General features: G+C 40.5%; 1 long non-coding RNA gene across 1 annotated transcript in view; it reads left to right on the forward strand.

The window, feature by feature from the left end:
- Window positions 1-11,103, forward strand: part of LOC306655865 — a 32,617-nt gene extending 21,514 nt beyond the window's left edge. Inside the window, exons 2-3 of the long non-coding RNA XR_013762331.1 lie at window positions 10,009-10,127; window positions 10,464-11,103. This is a non-coding gene — a long non-coding RNA (uncharacterized lncRNA). The remainder of the gene's footprint in view (window positions 1-10,008; window positions 10,128-10,463) is intronic.
- The last annotated feature ends 3,590 nt before the right edge of the window (window positions 11,104-14,693 follow it).

Below are 14,693 nucleotides of genomic sequence, written 5' to 3' on the forward strand. Positions count from 1 at the left end.
CTACAAAACAAACCACATGTGCCCCTGCCGCTGGTCTGCTTCTGGGTCCTCTGCCAACCTCACCTGCTGCTTAAGGGTCAAAAAAATGGTCAAAAAAATTTAAAAATGTTCAACATTTCTGGCAATTAGAGAAATGCACAACAAAACTACTCCAAGATTTCATCTTACTCCAGTCGGAATGGCAATTATCAAGAATAAAAGCAAGAAATCAAAGCAAAAATCAATAAATGGGATGGCCTCAAACTAAAAAGCTTTTTTTCAGCAAAGGATACAATCAAGAATGTGAAGAGAGAGCCTACAGAGTTGGAGAAAATCTTTTCCACTCGCACTTATATCCAAATTTATAAAGAACTTACAAAACTTTACACCCAAAATACAAAGAACCCAATCAATATATGGGCCAGGGAACTGGAAAGACACTTTGCAGAAGAAGACACACAGGTAATTAATAAATATATGAAAAAGTGTTCAACATCTCTAGTAATTAGAGAAATGCAAATTAAAACAACTCTAAGATTCCATCTTACTCCAATTATAATGGCTATTATCAAGAACACAATAGTAGATGTTGGCGTGGATGTGGGGAAAAAGGCACACTTTTACATTGCTGGTGGAGTTGCAAATTGGTGCAGCCACTCTGGAAAGCAGTGTGGAGAATCCTCAGAAAACTTGGAACGGACCCACCTTTTGACTCTGTTATCCCACTCCTCAGTTTATACCCAAAGGACCTGAAATCAGCAAACTACAGTAACATAGCCACATCAAGGTTTATAGAAGTTCAGTTCACAATAACTAGATTGTGGAACCAAACTAGATGCCCTTCAACAGATGAATGGATAAAGAAAACTCTGGTATACAATTCCATATACAATGGAATACTATTCAGCCATAAAGAAGAATATTATTATGGCCTTTCAAATAAATGAATGGAATTGGAAAATATCATGCTAAATGAAATAAGCCAAGCCCAGAAAACCAAAGGCCGAATATTTTCCCTGATAAGTGGAGAATGATATATAATGGGGGGTGGGGGGTGGGAATGAGAGAAGAATGGGGGAACTTTTAGAATATGTGGAAGGAAATGAGAGGGAAGGGGGTATGAAAAAATCGTGGAATGAGACATCATTACCCTATGTACATGTATGATTACAATGAACGGTATGAATCTACATTGTGTACAACCATAGAAATGAAATGTTGTACCCAATTTGGTGGCAATGAATCAAAATGCAGTCTATAAAAAATTAAAAGCTGTTGGTGAGGATGTGGGGAAAAGGTACACTCATACATTGCTGGTGGGACTGCAGATTGGTGCAACCACCATAAAAACCAGTATGGAGATTCCTCAGAAAACTTTGAATGGAACCACCAGTTGACCCAGCTATCCCCACTCCTTGGTTTATACCCAAAGGACTTAAAACTAGCATACTACAGCGATGCAGTCACATCAATGTTCATAGCAGCTAGATTCACAATAGCCAAAGTGTATGGAACCAACATAGGTGCCCTTCAACAGATGAATGGAAAAAGAAAAATGTGACACACACACACACACACACACACACACACACACACACACAATGGGCATATTACTAGCCTTAAAGAAGAATGAAATTATGTCATTTGCAGGTAAATGGATGGAGGTAGCGAATATCATGCTAAGTGAAATAAGCCAATCCCCAAAAAACAAAGGCTGAATGTTTTCTCTGATAAGCGGATATTGATTCATAGTGGGGGATGGGTAGGGAAAAATGAAGGAACTGTGGATTGTGCAGAGGGGAGGGAGGGGAGGGCTGGGGCAATGGGGATGGGAAGGATGGTAGAATGAGACAGGTATTTTACCTATATGCATGTATGATCGCACTGCTGGTGTGTCTCTGCAGATGTATAGCCAGAGGAATGAGTAGCTATGCTCCATTTGTGTACAACGTGTCAAAATGCATTCTGCTGTTATGCATAACTAATTAGAACAAATAAAAAATGACAAGAAGAAGTGATTTTAAATGTTTTCACCATAGAGAAATGGTGTTTGGGGAGATAGATAGGTTTAACCTGGTTTTAGTAGTTCACTATACATAGTATGCTACTTATATATAGTATACAAAGTATACATAATACACATATATTAAAAATCACTTGTTAACCCATTAATATGTACAGAGGTCAGTGAGGAAGGGCACAGTCAGAACCCTGTACCCTTGGTGCTCAAGACATTGTGCAGAAATGCCTAGGTAGAGACAGTGCCCAGTTGAGGACTTTAACTTTGCTCTCAACCATCAGGGATTTCTCAGGGTTGTTAATGGACTGAATGGGCAAGGGTCTGCAGGGATGCTCAAGAAAGGACAGGGCCCTTGGCTGAGTTCCTTCCTGTAGATGTTCAGAGACGGGTTTGCTGAGGGTGAGGACGAATGATGCCTACCCTTCTTAGCCTTACCCAGTGCGCTTACCCAGGCATCGGAGATTGAGCTCTGAAGGCACGGATCTAATTTTATTTAGGGTTGCACAGGACATACATAGACACACCATCCAATCTGGTTAACATGCTTGTTAAAGTATAACAGAGTCAGTCTATAGGTGAACTTTAATCCTCATTGTCTGCCTTTCTTACTGTCAGTCTTTCCTACTGTCCCTCTTGCAGATCATCTCCTTTCTTTTACAAAGGGGTGATCTTGGAATACTACATCTTCTAATTTTGACCCTATATGAATAGCATCCTGGTCTTGTGTGGTTACCTGAGCAGGGAAGGGGCATGTCCCTCATTCTTGCCAGTGATTTTATATATATATGTGTGTGTGTGTGTGTGTGTGTGTATGTAATCACAATATATGTGTGTGTATATATACACACACACATATATATAATCACAATACATATGTGTATATATATATAGTGTGTATACACACACACACCCAGCTAAGGACTTTGACTTTGCTCTCAACATATATGTATGTATAGATATGAGAGTTACATGCTCAGATAAAGCATAGGGTCAGACAAGTCATGTAAGCAACTAATGCATCTGATGGAAGGCAATAAGGAGGAGTGAGGACTGGTCAACTGATAAGTATGTGCCCTACCCAAAGTCATTGACATTCTTGTTACCCAGTGGCTCAAAATCTTGCCCAGGGAGGAAATGGGCTGGGCCATAATACTCACTGCTTCAGAAATAATAGGAGCCAAATGGGTAGGAAAATAGGTTTATTCAAAGTCAACTTTGAAGGAAGATGAAAGAAACGTCATGTTTCAAAATTCCATCTCTGTAAAGCTCTGGACCAAGGAAAGCTTTTAAGAGGGGAAGGAGCAAAAGAGTGTCACAAGCTCTGCCTCCTCTCAGTCCTTGTCAGAAAGAAGTTTCACAGTCCCTGGAGCCTCCTTGTGCTATCAAAAGGAGCTTAGACTTCTGGGGCCAGCATCTTATATTTTCTCCTTTAGATGAACTTGTTATCTTTTTAACTGAGGAGAAGAAAAGGCATTACAGAAGGCTTCCTTTAGACTTAAGAGTGCCAAACAACTAGAGCAAAATAAGGGAAAAGGATGGGGTGTGTTGGATATCATAAATATAGAGGGAAGATCAGTGGATAGAAGAAGGACATACGGAGGGAGGGAGGAGTGATGGGGAAGGGGAGGAAATGCGGAATGAATTTGACAAAATTATGCCATGTGCATGTGTAAATATACCACTGTGAATTCCAGACCGATGAAAAGGAAGACCAGCAGAGTAAAGGAGGCAGGAGGATGAGGGAGAGGGGGAACACTGGGGACTGAAATGGAGTAAATTAAATTCCATGCCTGTATGATTTTGTCAGAATGAATCCAACTATTATGTATATATAACTATAATGCATTACTAAAAGGAAAAAAAAAAAAAAAAAAAAAAAAGAAATACCAAAAAGGATGTTAGAGATGGAGGAATGTATTGGAGGAGGGTTGGGAGGGGTCGCATCCTCCTGGTCTCCACTCTGCCTGAAGAAGCCATTCCCAATTTCAGGTGGGGAGCGGGGCAGATTCAAGCTGTTTCATACTCTTACAAATTCTGTTCCAAGTTAAAAAGTAAAAACGTTTGTGGGTCAAACCAAGTCCCATTTTTACACTGCCTGGATTCCCAGAAGGGAGGATGTACTGAATGTTCCTATCACGCCCATCCTCACGTAGCTTTGTGGAACACTTGCCATTTTTATCCCCCTCCAACCTCAACCCTGTGCTCACTTCTTCTCTCTGGCCCCCAACTCTAGGCCCCTTTAACAGTGTGAGCACATTTCCTCTCTGCTGCAGTTACCCATGACTCAATTTCAAATCATAAGACTCCCTTTCTGATCTTTCTTTTTTAAAATTTAATTTTATTAAAAATGTTAATAGACAAAGGATAATTGTATCTATACGTGATACAAGGTGATGTTTTGATGCAGCTATACATTGTGGAGTGAGCAAGTCAAGCTAATTAAGCCCATCAACTCACATAAAAATCATCTTTGTGGTGAGAACATTTAAATTTACTCACAGTAATTTTGAAATTCAATATATTATTCTTTTTTAAATATTTTTTTAGTCATTGATGGATCTTTATTTATTTATATGTGGTACTGAGAATTGAACCCAGTGCCTCACACATTCTAGGCCACTGCTCTGCTACTGACCTACGACCCCAGCCCTCAATTCATTATTCTTAACTGTAGCCACCATGCTGTGAAATAGGTCATCAGAACTTAGTTTTTCGGTCTAACTGAAACTGTACACTTTGACCTACCTCTTCTCTTTCCCCACTTGGCCCCCATGTCCTCCCTCAGCCTCTGGTAGCCATCATCATATGCTCTCTGAGGTTGACATTTTAGATTCCACATGTAGGTGAGATCATGTGATATTTGTCTTTCTGTGCCTGGCTTATTTCACTTAGCATAATATCTTCTAGATTCTTTCATGTTTGCAAGTGATGGAATTTTGTCATTTTAAAAGACTGAGTAGTATTCCATTGTGTCCAGCACATTTTAAAATATTTGCTCATCTGCCAATGGATACATAGGCTGATTCCACATCTCGGCTATTGTGAATGGTGCTTCAATGAATATGGGAGTGTAGACATGTTTTCAGCATATTGATTTCAATTCATTTGGCTAATATCTAAAAATGGGATTGCTGGATCATATGATAATTCTGTTTTTTTTTTTTTTTTCTTTTTTAAGAAACTATTACCAGAATTAAGGCTAGTGGCTGCTGGGGTTCTGACCAGCAAGATTCAGTTACCTGCTTGAATCAAAAGTAAGAGAAAATGATTTAAAAAGGAAAAATGAATTTAATCACAGTTTGACCTAAACTGGAAAGACTGCTCATTTGCCTTCCCCTATCTTACAGAAGTATTCCAGTTTATAGGAAGTCAAGACCAGGAAATATACATATGTAGATGTAGCCAGACTGGTTACAATTCCAGTTCTCTGACTTTGGTGCCACCCTCCTGGCTCCAGGCCAGAGCTTTTGGGGCATAGCCAGCTTCTGTTCTCAGCATGAGACGATTGACTGCAGGAAGTTGGGATGGAGAAAATAGCTTAATAAACAGGATTGCAAGAAATGGCTGGGGATAGAGAGAAAAAAAATTGAAATTTCTTTTTAAATAGATCCCATTACAGAACCACTATACTGTTTTCCAAAATGACCATATTCATTCGTATTCCCCTCAGCAGTGTAGTAAGTTTCCCTTTTCTCTGACTTCTTACCCTAAGACTTTTATCTTTCATTTTTTTGATAATAGCCATTCTAACAGGTGTGAAGTAATATTACACTGTGGCCTTAATTTCCATTTCCCTGATGATTAGTATTGTTGAACATTTTTTTTCACGTGTCTGTTGGTCATTGGTATATCTTGGGCAATGTCTATTTAAGGTCCCTTACCCATTTTTTTAAATAGAGTCATTTATTTCCTTGTATTGATTAGTTGAATCCATATTTTGGGTATGAGCCCTTTATCTGATGTATGATTTGCAATATTTTCTCCCAGTCTGTGGATTGTTTTCTTCATTCTGTAGTTTCCTTGGCTGTGCAGAAGCATTTTATTTGGATGGAATTCCATTTGTCTACTTTTGCTTTCATTGTCTGTGCTTTGGGGGTGCAATCCAAGAAATCATTGCCCCAGATTATGTTGGATAGCTTTCCCCTGTTTCTTGTAGTAATTTTATAGTTTCAGGTCTTCGATCCATCTTGAGTTGATTCCTGTCTATGATGTGAGAGAAGGATTAAACTTCGTTCTTTGCATGTGGAGATCCAGTTCCCAATAAACACCATTTATTGAAAAGACGGTCCTTTCTCCACTGTGTGTTCTTGGAACATTTGTAGAAAATTAAATTGAATGCACAAATTTATTTTTGGGCTCTCCATCCTGTTTTCATGGGTTGATGTGTCAGTTTGACCTTTTTTGCTTCTCACTTTCTGATAGGGTTAGTTCTTGTCCAGAGAACATTAGATGTCCTACACGTAACAAACAACCAAACAAACAAACAAACAGGTTCAGGAAATCAGTAACAGGACCAGGAGTGATGATGAACACCTGTAATTCTAGAGAGACGCAGAAGGCTGAGGCTGGTGGATTGAAAGTTCTAGGCCAGCCTCAGCAACTTAGTGAGAACTTGTTTGAAAATTTTAAAAAAGGTGGCTGCAGGGATGTAGTTCAGTGGTATAGCATTGCTGAATTCAATCCCAACACTCCCTTCCCCTAAAGAAAGAAAATCAGTGACAGTACATAAGGTTTTTTTAATCAATAAAGCACAATCAGGAAGGAGGAGGAAGTGAATGTTCTCATGAGACCCTCACTGATTTCTCAAAGCTCAAGCATGCTGAAAAAGCCATTTAGTCTGGGGACAATAAAATGTGGGATCAGGTGTTAGAGACCTGGAATTCCTGACCACAGTGGGTACAATCTGTCACAGAGTGGAACAGGGTCAAGGGATGGATCCTGTCTCTAAGAAATGCTTGTTCTTGCTGTAGCTGATCTCCTCTGGGAAGAATGTCCTACCAATCAAGGGTAAGCGTCCTGATGATTCTTAGCAAATGAACTCCTACTGTGAGACATCGGAGTTTCAGCAGGAAGCAGAAGTCACTCTCAAAACCAGCACTTTGGATCAAGTTTATAAAGAAGGGGCGATTCATGAAATATAACCGACAGTCTGTGAAAGAGTAAGGCTATGTCCTGAGGCTGGCAACTGCAGTCTCTGTTGTAAGCTCCGACGGACTCCGCGGGCTCAACGGCGGGACCAAATGTAAACTCGGCGGGTCCTCGGAGGACACAGTTAGCAGCCAAATAAAATGTGACAGAAAGTGGCCAAAGCAAGCTTTATTGGAATTTGCCTCTCGGGGAAATTCCCAGCCCCCTGGGGTTATAGGGACCCAGAGAAAATCGCATGTAGCCCTGGCTGCCCAGGGTTTTTATAGACTAGGAAGGGAGGGGGGTCTTGTTGAGTGACAGGTGGGTGGGAAGGGTCAGTGGAACTTTCCATCCACCTTGCTGCGAACTTTCTGGTCACCTTTGGCAGGCTGGTCTTTGTTCCGGCTGCTCAGCTTTGCCCCCTACAGTCACCTAATTTCCGACCTAACATCTGTCACCAGGGAGTCCCTTCTGGTCAGGGCCAAAGGGTGAGCAGAAGGGACAGTTTCAGAACCTAGAAGGGGCTCTCATGGAGAAGGTTTGTTGCCAGAGGCTGGGGCCTCAGGGAAGAGGATGCAGCCACCGTTATTTCCTTTCCTAACCCTCAGGCTGACCCCCAGAGATTGCCAGATCTGCTGTAGCTTTAGGGGATTCAGTGGCCTTGATAGTTTGGTTTAGAGGTTTTGTTCTGAGGGCCTGTTGGGGTCTGGCGCAGGGGCGGGGGATGGCTAATGAGAAGTGATGTCTCTAACTTTGGATGACCAAGCAGGGAGTACTGGGGGTACTCACTGGGAGGCACACTGGGGGAGCCCTTTGGTATTTCTCATTCTGGACCAGGCCTGTGGCTGCTGTGAACTGGGGTGGTCTACCGGCTACCAGCAGGAACGGCCCAGACGTCTGACCAGGGTTCCAGGTACACTTAGCCATTAGATCTAGGCATCCTCAGGAAACCTGGCTTGGGGATCACAGAGGAGCAGACAGGGTACACACACACGCGCACCACACGCGCGCACACACACACATGCATACAACATACACACGTGCGCACACACGCACACACACATGCACACACACATGCATACACACACACACACACACAACACACACACACACACTCTTCCACTTAACTTTCAGTCTGGCCCTCTGGGGAGGCCCCGTCAGATCTTTTCCTGTCATTCTCTCCTTTGTGTGTCTTCCTCCACAACCTTCTCTACTTCAAACTTTCCCGCCTCTGCTTCTGCTCTCTCCTCTGTGGACTCAGTTTCCCTCTGCCCCTGAACAAGTCTGTGCTGCTCATTCCTGTCTCTGCTTGTGCTTCTTCCAGTTTCTGCATCCCTTTCATCCTCGTTCCTTCCAGGAGATGTTCCTCATTCATGATTCCAGGCTGCTCTCTGCAAATATATACTTCCTGTAGTAGGAGGACAGCAGAAACCAGGTGCCAGAGTCAACACTGTCACTCACCCATTTCTCCATGAGCACCTCTAATGGTCTTAAAGATGCTTGTTTTAATTCTAATAAGCCTTCAAGGCAGACCCTGTCGAAATGTTGAAATCTCTAGACTGTGGGGTTGATGAATCAGTCCATGTCCACTGCCTTCCCAGATCAGGATGGGAAGAGCTGACCAAAACTTCAGAGTAATTGAAACCATTTTTCCTAATACCTTGTCACATCAATCTCTTGATGGTTAATTTCCCAGTACCAATGAATTTAAAAAGGTATCTGCAATGGTAATTTATAAAATTCTTTTGAATAATCTTGCTTGTTTTTAAAAAATGGTGTAGAATATGAGTATAATCCACATTCCCTGTATACTTCAAATCACCTGTAGCTCACTTATCACACTTCATACAAGGTGAATGCCACATAAATAGTTGCTGTATTCTATTGTTTAATGAATAGTGACAAGGAAGAAGTCTGAACATTCTTAGTACAAACATACTTTTTCCCAAATATTTTTGATCCATGTTTGGGTGAATCCAAGGAGATGAAGAAACCATGGATATGGAGGACTGTGTGTGTGTGCGTGTGTGTGTGTGTGTGTGTGTGTGTATGCAGATATATGTATATAATATTGTACATATGTATACACATATATATGAGATAATAGGGTATATGTATGTGCTGTATATGCCACATGCATACACATACATATATATCCTATGTAGCCCATGCATACACATATATTTGCACAGGTATATGCACATACTTTCACATATATGATATACGCACACACAAAAGTGTTGTACCTGACAATTGCCACCAGCTGTCCTTATGCCTCTTGAGAGGTAGGGTTTTTTTTTTTTTTTTTTTTTTTTAAAAGTTAATTGTTGATATTCTTTTTTTTTTTTTTTTTTGAGAGGTAGGGGTATTGAAGACAAGGCATATAAGTATTTCTATATAGGTAAATTTTTTTCTTTGATGAATATTCTGTAAAACTGGGTTTTCCATCTTTAGTTTCTGCCCTCTTACCTATCCTACACACTACTACTGTATTGACTTTCTTAGCCTTTTGTAATTAAAAAATGCTTCATATTATAAAAGTGGTAGAAATTAATTATAGAGACTTCCCAAAATATTGAAAAGTATGGCCGGCAGATTTTTAAAAAATCACCAATAACCTTCACATCTGGAGACAATATTTGTCAAACATTGTGGGCAATTTCCACAGGCAATAGTCAAAAGTTTAGTTTGTTGGTTTGTTTTGGAAAGTAGAAGATACTTTCTTTTATATAACTTTCTGCCAAAAGTGTTTCCAAAAATTGGTGTTTCAAGACCTTGTTTCTAGCACTGGAAATCTGGCCCCAACCCCACATACCCTCTGACTGATCTCCAGCACATATGGTCTCCAGAGTCATTGATTCATTGACTTATTCATTCAACAGATATTTCCTGAACACGTACCCTGTTCTAGAAGTTGGGAGTTTACAACTCAACAAGAAGGACAAAAGTCACTGTTTCCATGGAGTTTACAATCTGCCATGGGGTGATCCACAGCAACCAGGTAAGCAGAGAGCAAGATTTTAGGTGGTGATTCATGCTGTGAAGCAGGGGAAGGTTGGAGAAAGACAAGGTAGAGACTAGTTCTTTTATATGTGATTGTCCAAAAGACTGTATGATGTGTGGCCAGTGAGCAAATTCCAGAATGAACTAAAACAGGCTTCCCAACACCGTTTGTAAGAAAGCCCTCTCCAACCCTCTCTGCTGGTTAGCTCAAGTTCCTCCTCTTCCAGAAAGACATCCTGTTTATCAGACCCTAAATCATTTCCCTCAGAATGACTACCAGCTACTTCTCCTTTATTTTGTGTATTTTCACTGTTAACAACTTTTCTTTCTGCAGATTTGTTTCCTCCACCAAGGCAACTCTCTTGAAGTCCAAGACTATGCCTTTTTGCTCCTGTGCAGCATGTCACCGGGAGCAGCATGGTGCCAGGGTCATCAAGGGTGCTACTACGTCAGTGTTGTCTGAAGTCACTTTCAAGTCACTTTTGCAAGCTGTAGAGTAAAAGATACCTGTGGGTAAAAGGAAGGTACCTCATCATAGCAAAGGCAACATAAGAAAAGGCCACAGCTAACGTTATGACCAACGGTAAAAGACCAAGAGCTCTTCCTTTCAATCAGGAGCAAGACAGAAATGTCTATTTTCACACCTTCTTTCCAATACAGAGACAGTTCAAAAATTAAGGAAGAAAAAGAAATACAAGACACACAAATTGGAGTATTTTTGGAAATTTTCCAAATTTCCAAATTGGGAATTTTCTCTGTTTTCAGATGACATAATTTATATGTTGAAAAGCCTCAAAACTATGAAAAACTGTACGAACTAATAAATGAGTTCAGCAAAGTTTTAGGAAATGAAATTGATACACAAAAAAATCTGTTGCTTTTCTATACAACAATGAATAATTTAAATAGGAAGTTAAGACAAAATTCCATTTCCAATAGTATCAAAAAGAATAAAACAGAACTAAAACTTACAAAGGAGACAAAATACTGAAAAGTATAAAATTGTTGAAAGAAAGAAGATAAAAAAAAGATATCTCATGTTCATGAACCTGAAGACTTAATATTTTTAGTATTACCCAAAGTGATCTACAGATTCAATGAAATCACATCAAAATTATAATGACTTATTTTTTGTAGAGAAGAAATAGGAGACTTCATTCTTAAATTCATAGGGAATCTTGAGAGAACTTGAACAGACAAAATAATCCTTTTTTTAAAAAGGACAAAGTCCAAGGACTAAGAATTCCTGATTTTAAACCTTATTACAAAGCTATAGCAATCAGCATGATACTAACTTTAAAGCATGCCTGAAGACCAATGGGATAGAATAGAGAGCCCAGAAATAAGCTCTTGCATGAATGGTCAAATGATTCTTAACAATGGTGCTAAGCCACTGATTACGAAAAAATGGCCTCTTCAACAAATGGTGCTGGGGAAAGAAAAGGATATCCATATATAAATGAGTGAACTTGAGGGTTATACTGTATACAAAAACAGACTGAGTAGATCGAGGATCTAAATGTAGGAGCTAAAACTGTAAAACCTTAAGAAGAAAACAAGAACAAAATTGAAAACTTCATGACATTGGATTTGGCAGTGGTTTTTATCCTTTGTAATCAAGCGCTGTGGTTTGTGAATCTTTTGTTGAATGATTTCAGTTTAACTCAGCAAAGCTTTATCTTAACTTTGATGTCAGAGCCAAGCAAGTTGTCCTGTTTTTAAGATCATTTCAATTGTCCAACCAAGATGGTCAACCGTCTTGACCAATGATCAAGCAGGAGTCAGTTGCTCTGTTGTTGTGGGTTTCCCTGCTGACCTGGACAGAGGTGGCTGGTTCTGTGCTGGCCTCACCCACCTCACCTGCCCACCCGCCTTTGGGATGCCCATTACTTCCCTGATGCGTCTCACTGTGCCACACTTTATCTAGTTGAACGCGTGTGTGTGCTCTGAATACTGTTGCCCTGCCCTTCTCCTAATACTTCTTCTGTCTTGTTGAGTAATCATTACTTGACTCAGTTATCTTAAGAGTGACTTAGCATCTGCAGTTTCTGACCTTGCTGAGTAAGCAGAATGTAGGATAATAATCTTGTAATGGCTGACCAAAAAAGTGCAATGCCTCATCAGGGTTCCCAGAGCTGTGAGGATCTTGGTTCCATCCCCAGCCCTCTCTCTTCGAGGCTAATTGTAGTTGCCTGTCACACACTGTCCTCTTTCCACGCCACTCCAATGTCTCTAGAACAGTCCCTGGTTCCTTTTGCTTCTTTTCCCTCTATTTCTAATCTGCTGCCCCATCAATGTACACATGCTTATCTCTTGGCTATCTAACCTCATCACTTTGGCTCAATGTTTCTCTTTAGCTATTGCCCCATCCCTCTTCAGCACCCATGATTCTTGAAAACTTCCTATTCTCACCTCTTCATTTCTTTGCTTCTCTTTTTTGCTCAACCCACTGAGTTTGGCTCCTACTGCATCACCAGTACACTGGGACATCATGGGCTAGAATTACAATTTAGTTACCAAATGTAATGGACATATGCAGAACACCTTTCCCCTTCTGCAGCATTGGACATTACCTCTTCTGTGAGAGAGGCTTTCTAGATATCCTCTTGTCTCTTTGCTGAGCTCTTCTGGTAACCCCCTTCAGCAGCTCTTAAAATCCTAGCACTGCCTGGAGGCCTGGCTTGCCTTTCGCTTTGGGCACCTGAAAGGCTGATCTTTCCCAGTTTCCTGTTCTTGGTGTGGCCCTGTGTTTAGATGTGGGCAGTGAGTTGTATCATGTTGGGGCTGGAACATTTAACTGCTGCCCTGCAGTCTTCCAGAGATTTTTTTTCTCTTCTCCGACCTTGTAGCTGCTCTGCCCATTTAGCTCCCCACTTGATTGTGGCAATGGAATTTCCCTGCTAATGCACAGTGGACTTAAAATTTAAACAACAACAAAAAACACTTCATTGTTTTTAGCCCAGAGATTTTAGTTGCTGGATGCCATAGCTCAATCCAGCTTACACCGACTCTTCCTTGTACTTAGTAAATAAATAAATGTACAAATGAAAATTAAACCACAGTAAGATATCACCTCATTCCACGTTAAAATATCTATTCCCAAAAAGTAAAAAAGTCAAAATACAGCAAGCGTTGGCAAAGATGTAGAGCAAAGGAAGCCATCATGCATGGTTAGTAGGAACCTAAGTACAGCCATTAAACAATATGAAGTTTCCTCAGAAAATTAAAAGCAAAGCTACAACGTGATCCACCAATCACACCACTGGGTATAAAAAGGAAATGAAGTCAGTATGTTGAAGAGACATCTGTAGTCCTGTGTTTATTGAAGCATTATTCACAATTACCCAGATATGGAATCAACTTAGATGTCCTAAGAGTCCATCTATAGATAAATGGATAAAGAAAATGTGGTGTATATAAACACAATGGAACATGATTCAGTCATAAGAATGGATGAAATCTCGTCCCTTGAGGCTGCCTGAGTGAACCTGGAGGATTAAATGCAATAAACAGGCACTGAAAGATCAATACCCCAGGATCTCACTCATGGGAAACCTGAAAAAGTTGTTCTCATAGAAATGAAGATTAAAATAGTCACTACCAGAAGCTGGGGAGGGTAGGGGCATTTGGGGGTGGAGTGAGGTGGGCCAGGGGCACAGTGCTGTGGTTAGACAGTAGCGATAAGCGTGGGTGTTCTGTTTCTTAGTAGGGCAACAACTCTCTTGACAGAGAGGACTTCAAATGGTCCCACAACAAAGAAATGATGAATGTTTAAGGCGAAAGAAAGAGATATTAATTATCCTGATTTGGTTACTACGCAATGTATCATGTATTGAAACCTCACACTGTACCTCAGAAAATACATATAATTATAATGTCAGTAAAAATGAAAAATAAATCTAAAATAATTAAAAAATGGATAATAAATAAGTGAATTCAAGGTTATTCAGCAAACATTTATTGAGCTTCTTTGTTATGTTGGGTTATGGCTGAGAGCTTGATGAATGAGATTGCTATGCTTAGGGAGTTTACCTCCTAGTAGGAGGACAGATTGTGAGCAACTGAAGAGCATATGAGCGGGATGACTGCATATGGTGTCATGAAGGAAGTAAACAGGTGATGTGACAGAGCACAGAAATGGAGCAGGAATGGCCCAAGGCTGAGTGGCCAGGGAGGGCCTCCGAGGGAGGTGAGGAGTTGTGTTGTGAGCAGAGGGATATTTGGAAAACTGAAGGGAGGACAATGTGGGAAGAACAGCGAGCTTTTGTGGTTGTACTATTAAGGTCAAGGACATGGGGAGAAAGAAAGTACCTCATAGCAGCCAAAAGAAGCAAGATTTAAGGGAAAGGGGGGGGGATATTTGCCTCCATGGAAAATACAGTGTATTGTGTTGCTAAAGCTAGCACACTCAGCAGGTCAGGCATGTTAAATGCTTTACCGACTTAAGATTTTCAACTTGGGATGGGCTTATTGGGATGTAACCTCATCTAAATCAAGGAGTATATGTATCTGGAAGGACTTGTTTTTATATTTTTATGGGAAATTCCAGAGCATGCTGGTTTCC

This window comes from Sciurus vulgaris, assembly GCF_902686455.1.
Source record: "Sciurus vulgaris genome assembly, chromosome: 3".
Lineage (NCBI taxonomy): Eukaryota > Metazoa > Chordata > Mammalia > Rodentia > Sciuridae > Sciurus > Sciurus vulgaris.